This window comes from Galeopterus variegatus, unplaced genomic scaffold (genome assembly GCF_000696425.1).
Source record: "Galeopterus variegatus unplaced genomic scaffold, G_variegatus-3.0.2 Scaffold253, whole genome shotgun sequence".
NCBI classification, from domain to species: domain Eukaryota; kingdom Metazoa; phylum Chordata; class Mammalia; order Dermoptera; family Cynocephalidae; genus Galeopterus; species Galeopterus variegatus.
In genome coordinates this window covers 671,885-680,141 of record NW_007726364.1, presented here as the reverse complement: position 1 = coordinate 680,141, position 8,257 = coordinate 671,885, and the positions used below count along the sequence as shown (strand labels likewise).

General features: G+C 51.4%; 1 protein-coding gene across 1 annotated transcript in view; it reads left to right on the top strand.

Annotated features, from left to right (window-relative positions):
* The first annotated feature begins 925 nt into the window (after window positions 1–925).
* The window catches only part of ZFHX2 (zinc finger homeobox 2), a 28,338-nt gene continuing 21,006 nt past the window's right edge, over window positions 926–8,257 (top strand). Inside the window, exon 1 of the mRNA XM_008566601.1 lies at window positions 926–1,266. The gene's annotated coding sequence lies outside the window, so the exon portion shown is untranslated. The remainder of the gene's footprint in view (window positions 1,267–8,257) is intronic.

The window sequence follows — 8,257 nt, the reverse complement described above, 5'->3', positions numbered from 1 at the left end:
TGTTATCTTTTAAAAGAAGTAGGCTGTAGCAGCTAGTGTGGGCTCTGGAGCCAGACCATCAAGGTTTGAATCCTGGCGCTGTCATTTACTGGCCATGCAACCTTCGGCCTCTTAACTGGTTTGTGCCTTGGTTTCCTTAACTGTAAAATGGGATTAATAATAGTGTCTACCTCATAGGATTGTGAGGAGTAAATAAATTAACATACGCAAAAGTGCTTTGAGCTGTCCCTGTGCACTCAATAAATCTTAGAAATTATTATGAGAATGTAGGAATGCCTTATGAGCTGATGAACTAAGATGAGGAGGAGCCAGAACCTCCCTTCCACCTACGGAGCTCAGGGGACTATGTGACTGAAGCTCTCAGAGACTTCAGAGTAATTGCTGTGGAAGAGAAGGTTCTAGTACCCAGTCAGAAGGGAGGGGGAATAGTAAGGCAGGAAGAAGGGAGTGGAAATAGAGAGAGGCCTACAGGCGGCTCTGGGAAGCTGGTAGAAGCCAGAGCTTGCTCTAGGGCTGATTTAAAACAAAACAACAAGATACATGTATGGTTCCTGTGGAGAGGAGGGGGAGACAGGAAAGAGTTTAAAGGGGCCTGCCCTCTTTCCAGGCACAGGTTTGGACCTGGTGCCAGAGACGAGGAAGCGGCTGGGCCGTTTGGCCAGGTCTGCCACCAGCCTCCGACCAATGTCGGCCCCGGCCCCCGGCCCCCGGCCCCGGCCCCTAGCCCAGCCAGGCGGGCAGATCAGGCACTAGAAGACCGGAGGGCGGGGAAGGAGGGACGAACAGACTACAACTCCCGGCATGCGCCGCGGCGGGCGGGCCGCTGCACCTGCTCAGTGGGGCCGCCCCGGGCGCCTGGGTATTGATTATTCCATTGTGTGGGACGCCTAGGCTCCAGCCAGTGAATGAGGCGGAGGAGTGAGGGCGAGGAGGAGGAGGGCGAGGAGGAGGAGGAGGCAGGGAGAGAGCGAGTGCCCAGGGTGAATCAATGGAAACCCCCTCACGAAGCCGGGAAAACACTTCAGCCGCAGCCAAATAGCATTGATTATTTTCCTTCACTTTCCTCACCGCCGTGAATTTATTTATTTATTTTTTCCATCTCCGTCCCCGACGCCCCGGAGCGAGCGCTGGAGGGAGGGAGGAGGAGGGGAAAAAAAAGGAATCAACACATCGGAGAAGTCCCTTCCAAGAGCCGCCCCCTCCCCTCCCCGCCTCGCGCTGCTCGGCGGCCGCGGTTCGACTCCCGTCCCTGCTTCCAGCTGAGGTGTAAGTGCATCGATTTCCGATGCTGCTGGGTTGGTTTTTTTTCTCCTCTCCCTCTCCTTCCCTTCCTTGCTCTTTGGAAGCTCGAGACGGAGGGGAGAGAGGCGCTCGGAGACTGCCGCTGGAGGGGACGGAGAGGGACGGGAAGGGGCTGGGGGAGGGGACACGGACGGACGGACGGACAGACAGAGCCCGGGGAGAAGGCGGGCAGGGGTGTGGGAGAGAGAGGGCGTGCGAGCGGGGATGGGGGAAGAGAGAGGCAGGGGTGGAGGGAAAGACGGGGAAGGGAAAGGCCGGGGCCAGCCGGACAGACGGAGGGTAAGGAAAGCCTGGACGGACCACGCCGAGCTGTACGGGGAGCGGGGGTCCCGAAGGGAAGGGGAGGCCGGGTGAGTGCGAGGGCTCGGAGCTGTCAGCCTGGAGGAGCCTGGATGAGCCTGGATCTCGGCGGCCCCCCGCTGACTGCGGGATGGGGGAGGAACCGCGGCCGGTGGGCTGATGGATGGTCTAGGGCGCTGGGGCGCGGGGTGGAAGGGGACGTGGATACTCTCCTCTTCGTTGGTTTTTGCCTGAAGTTTTTCTTTTTCTTTTTTTATTGGAAAGGTACGAGTAGGTGAGGGGAGGCCACAGTCCCATTCGAGGTGAAGCGTGTCTATCTTGTGCCCCCCTCCATCCGCTCGTTTGCTCCTCTCTGAGTAGTCCTATCTAATCTTAACCTTTTCGAGCACTGGACCATGCTTCTCGCTGCTCCTGTAGCCCCGCTACTCTCTGCCCATGTGTTCCTGCCTCTTGGTTTTGCCATTTTTCACTGGTCTTCCCACCCCATCCATCTCTGGGTCTGTGTCAGTGCCTCCGCTTGTGACCCTTCCCATCCAAGTGATCCTCTCTCTGTGTGTCCCTGTCACTATGTGTCATGCCTTGGCTACCTGACTGTTCTGCCTGTCTAGAACTCCATGCCACTCCTTAAGGGTCCCTCTGGGTATATCTGGCCTTTTCAGGCTACTTTGGAGTTTGCTTATGGGTCATGACTGTGGTAGTCACTGGTCAGGGTCCTGGCAGAAGAGGGGGATGGAGCAGAAACATCTCCCCACAAAGATTCCAGTGCCCTTTCAGTATGGCCAAGACAACCTCCTCTTCCACCTTCCACCTTCATCAAGGAAACTTTGGAACTTCCTAGCATTGTTCAATGTCCCCTTTGCCACGTGCCTGTCTCCCCCAGCAGGACCTCACCTCTGGTCTCCTGTGTCATCTGCCTTCCAGGAGCTTCCCACTACAGACCTCTTTCCTGCTGACTCAATTTTCCTCCCTTTCCCTTACCATTGTATATTTTTTCATTTTCTCATTTTGTTTCACCTCCTTTTTTCCATCCCTGTCTCCTGTGATCTCCCTTGCTTATTCTCTATCTTTGTTTCCATATCTGTCCTCTTCCTACCTTTTCTCTTTGGTCACTGTAATTTTCTTTTATCCCTTATCCTCTTACCCAGCATTTTAGTCTCAGCAGCAGAAGGTACCAGCAGGCTGGGAGAAGTGGGGGGTATGGTCTGTGAAGACACATAAACAGGCCAAGAAATCAATTTAATGGGCTTCCAGGGGCATATAACCCCTTCATCAATCAGTGCCATTATGTCCGTTAACTGTCAACTTTAATTTTGTAAGGGGACATTCTCTAGGACTCTAAGCTCCACCCTGCCTGGTTGCCTCCCATCATTCAGTTCATTCTAAATATCAGTGGCTTTTTCTTCACTTTTTAGTTCATCTTCTTCCTAGGCCCCTGCTATTATCATATTTGGATTCAGCACCATTCTTTACAAGGCAGATTTTATTCGTGGATAGAAGCTATCTTATCATGCAAGGGGCCAAGTTCATTCAGCCTAAAGAATGGTAAAGATGGATAAAGGATCTAGAGAGTTTCCCTTGGTTTTAAGCTGCCCATCGTTGTTTTTCCAGACCTCAGGAGCTTAGAAGGCTAAAAGGAGAAGGTAGATATAGGCAGAAAATGGAAGAATTCAGAGGTGAACAGAATTACAGAAAAGAAGGGGGGCCGGTGCAATAAACATACGGGGGAGAGAAATGTATGCCACGAGGGACGTGTGCAAAGGAAGGGAAGAAAATCTATGTGGAATGGGGGTCGGGGGAGAAACCTAGGGGTGATTAATAAAAATTGGGAGGATGAAACAAAACACGAGTTAATAGTTATACAGAAGGAAAGAGAAAGAGAAATGATAGAATATTCCCAAAGAAGAGGTCAATAGAAAAAGCAGTATGAAATAAATACAATGGTAAAGAGGGGGAAGGGAGGAACTGATGAATAAGCTGAGGTGGGTAAAGAGTATGGTACAAAGAAGGTACATGATGGCAAACAGGAGTGCTGAAGCAGATAAGAGCTGCACAGAGCTTGGTAGGGGGAAAAGGAGAGGATGAGGTATCAAAGGAAATGCATGCCTCTGGTATGAGGAGGACACCGTGTGACTGAAGCCAAGACAGCACTGCAGTGGAGGGAAGAAAAGGGGGAGGGCACCATTTGGAAAAAAGGCACAGCAGAAATACCACCGGACGAAGCCGCAGAAGAGAGATGCCCATGAAAGGGAGAGAAAGCACAGAGATATCTGGTGAAGAGAGAGACAGAGAGAACCTCACAAGCATTCATTCCATTGGCCTAATCACTCACGACCCCACCAAAGGCCTTTACATTTCATTCTCAAGCCAGGAGAACACGAGCAAAGAGATGAAAAAGTAGAATTCCCATTTACTTCAGCTGATAGGAACTTGAATCTTCTTAGCCCCCTGAGAACCAAAGATCTCAAGCCTCTGATGTCATAAATTGCTGATGTTGCCTTGGCAACCTGACAGGGTTCCTCCCTCCATGATGTCAGAGGCAGCTGGTGTTACCTTGAAACCCATACAGGAACAACTTGCTGCTTTGCTGGGTGCTGTATCACATATGGGGCCAGGGCCTGAGTCAAATCCATAGGATTCCTGGCTCTCGTAGCTTGACCTTGCCTCCCTGGAGCTGTTCTTAGATCAGAACAACACTTGTCACAAACAAGTCTTGTTCATGAGTACCTGAGATTTGCTAGAGCCTGACAGGAACAAGAGGAAGGGACGTTGAGAGACAGGGCCATTGAGGTTGGGATGGTAAGACTGAAAGACAGGCAAAGAAGGAAGAGAAGTGGAAATGGCAATTACAGAATGTGAAAGGAGAATGGCTTTGTGAGCAGGGAGGAGAGTTGTTGGAAATGTAAGATGAACTTGGCTTTGGGTTTAGGAATGGAGGCTAAAGTTGGAAATGCAGAAGAGAGGGGTCAGAGCTGTGAGAGTGTAAACTGATGCAGGGAGAGAGAAAAGGGAAGGGTTCTAAAATGCCACAGGGCATAGTGGAATTTGGCTGTAGAGGAAGGAAAAAAAAAAAAAGACACTGGGTCCCTTAGTCGGAGAGACTAAGCTGTCTGGTGAGAGACCGAGGGTTGGTCACAATGGCCATCTGAGCAGGGGCTGTGGCTGTCTAATCTCCAATTGTTTTCCAGCACTTAGCACAGTGTCTGTCTGAGGAGGCTTAATAGATATCTATTGATCAAATGTTGAATGAATAGGGAGAGGCTAAGGAAGAGTTGCCCACCTAACTCCCTCACCCACCAGACCTAAGCCTGCATAAATGGTTAAGCTGGGAAATCAAACAAGGGAAGGGCTAGAAGGGAATTAACCAGGAACAGTGAGATCTGAGGCAGAGAGGAGAGACTTTGGGTAAAGGGTACAACTTGGAGGCAGCCAGGGCTGACTCTCACGGCTAATCTGGGAAGTCTTTGTAGAGATAATGGGAGAAAACCATGAATGAACAGTCATAGGAGCCCAAGAGGAAGATGCGGAGGAGGGTAGAGAAAGGAGGTGCTTTCCAGAAAAGGTTGAGAGTGTTTCAGAAGAGTCAGCAAATTTGAATTGGAAGTAGCATCTCACCCCCAATCATGAAACCACAATTAAATCAGTCATACCCATATGTATATAATGGCCACAAAGAGTTCAGAAATCAATACCAGACCCATCCTAAACACCTGTCTCAACCCAGGAAATTACAAAGAAGTCAGTTTTGGCCAAGTGGGTCAAAAGGCAGAAAGAGGCAGAGGTTACTGCTGCCCAGACCTTGATGTAGAGAACACTGCGAGGGATGGCCTTGATGTCTGACTGCCCATTGTTGAGAGTCCAGAGGTATCTAGGCAGGAAAGAGGTGCAGAGCTCACCACAACTCTCAGAATAAGATCTGTGCAGAGAGGCCTAAATACACAGAAGCCATAGAGGAGAAAGATATACCCAACCAGGGATTACAGCCTGTCCTGTTCCTACAGTGAAGAGTCAAGAAAACCGTAAATGGGCTGAGAAATCTAGGAAAGAAGACAGGGAAGAGCACGAGCAAGCTGGAAGCCCTGGGGGAGAGTCTGGCTATAATAAGAAAGGCCAGGACTGCTGGAGAAGGGGCTGGTGGGCGGGGGCCTGAAGGAGGACAGTGGTGGCTGTGTGCACTGTCAGCCAACGCAATGGACTTGGGCAGCTCATATTTTGCAGCAGGCGACAGGCTGTCGACACGGCGGTCCTTTACCTCACCGTTAGAAACTCATTTCATTGATTTTTCCATCTTTCTTCTCAGGCTTCTCACACTAAGCTCTGTCATCCCACCACCCACTTTCCCAGAGCCCCTTGCCTCTCTGGGAAAATACCCAGGGAACTGCCTGCCCATCTTCCCTTCACCCCAGGCTGGTGAGGCAGAGATGAAAGATGCAGAGGTAACTTCCAGCCCCCTGAGGCAATCCTGTTGGTTTCCAGTGGCCCCTCTTGTAGAAACTAGTTCAGAGAACCAGGGCCCAGGTGCGTTTGTTCAGGATGCCCAGTTAAGGGTGACAGGGCTGAGATCTACCTGCGTTCCTGTCACCAAGCTCTGTCACTGGTGTGGGGGCTGCATATACCTGGAGGAAGACATCTGTTTCTAATACCTACTGAGACAGCTCAGCACCCCTCAACATTTTTTTTTCCCTCAAAAGTCAAAATGAGAGAAAAGGAGCCCTCCTCTGTGTTTGGGCAGGAATACGGGATTACATCAAAGCTTAAGTTGGGGCCTTGGCATTCACAGCAGGGCGATCCACTAGTGCATGCACAGGGGCCTGTGCAATTAGGAGGACAAAATTGGCCCAGGGTGTACAAGAACTCTCTGCAGAGAGAAGAGGGTGTACGCATGTTGGGGCTGGTCCTGTGTGGCATGTTTTTTTTTTGTTTTTTAAAGATGACCGGTAAGGGGATCTTAACCCTTGACTTGGTGTTGTCAGCACCACGCTCTCCCAAGTGAGCTAACCGGCCATCCCTATATGGGGATCCGAACCCGTGGCCTTGGTGTCATCAGCACCACACTCTCCCAAGTGAGCCACAGGCTGGCCCTGTGTGGCATGTTGATGTGCAAAGTCGATGGGGCAGGATGGGTGTGGGTCAGACATTTTTACCTTATGTGTGACATTTCCCTAGTGCCTCCTCCAGTCACAGCTAACTAACCTAAACCTCTCCCTTTGGGGCTGGGCTTGGGGCTAAAGGTCAAGAGTCAATTGCCAGTCGTTTGGCTTCTCAGTGAATGAGGGCAGAGGGTGGTACAGGAGTGTCAGGTTGTGTTTCCCTGAGGAACTGATGGGGTAAACACCATTTCCATCCTCAAATTTTGCATTCCATGCCTTGTTGCTGATCCCCCTCCCACGCTCACTCCCAGTTTCAAGCCCACACTTCTCGCCTCCATCGCAGTTATCTCCATTTCTCCCCAGCTGTCCTGTGTTCTGGATCACTGGCTCCTTGGGCCACAGGCGCCTTTCTTCCTCTGATCTCTAGCTTCTTCAGACTGTGTGGTTTCCAAAACCCTATGATAAATCCTGTGCGTTAGGGAAGGAAGTGCACTTGAGGTTAGAAAGAGAGACGACCAGGGAAGGACAAGAAAGAGGTTCAGGACAGATTAGACAGGGAGGAGTGGGGCGAAGAGGAGTGGATGACAGAGACAGAGGGAGTCAAAGGTAGAAAACATGGGAGAGCATCCAGAGAGATGGCTACAATTTAAATGAAAAATGAAGGAGGGCGGTAGGCTGTGAGGACTGAGAAAGAAACAAGAGAAAACAGGGAGCCTGCCCCGGGCAGGGAATGAAGACTGCTGAGGAGGAGGAGGAAGGGTGGATGTGTGAGACGTACAGCTGGAAAGCCAGGCTGCAGTCTCAGCCTCCCTGTCAGTCCTGAGTTCAAGCCGTGCTGGCTTTGACCCTTGTGGGAGGAACTGAAGTGGCAAATTAACGACGATAATGAAGTCACTACTCCTTGTTTGTCTTTCCTGGTTTCCCCTTGAGATTTGTCCTTTGGCCAGACAGGGCAATGTGGGGGATGGGCGAGACAGCAGCAGTGAAGGGGGGGAGGGGTGCAGAAAAGAGGATGGAGAAATGGAAATGTGGAGGACTCCTCGAGGAGGGGAGAAGAAAGGGAGGGTGCTGAGTGAAAGGAGTAGGAACCCAGGAATGGAGGAGGGGAGAGGTAAGGAGACATGAAAAGAGAAGGGAAAAGGAGAGAGAGGCGAAAAGACAAATAGGAAAAAGAACAATGGGGAACAGGAGAGGGAAACATGGAAAGAGGAGCAGAAAAAAAAGGAGAGAGAAGGAGAGGTGGAACAGAACTGGTGAGCCGGACGGAAAGAACGTGGCCAGGGCTGCAAAAGCTGCAGCTGGCAGGGACAGTGGGCGGGGCCTCATCTCCATCTCTAATGGCTGTGAAATGAGGTTAGCTCCATTAGAGGCGGCGAGAGTGTAACGAGATCACACTCATTAGGGCTGGGCCATCCCAGTAATTACCACCACCCCAAACACGCCCGCGCCAGCAGGGCCACCAAGCACATACAGGCACACAGCAACACACCCGCACAGGACACCCTGCTGCTGAACAGGAAGCCCGAGCCCGTACAGGGACCCACACGGGTGAAACTGGGGGGGGGGGG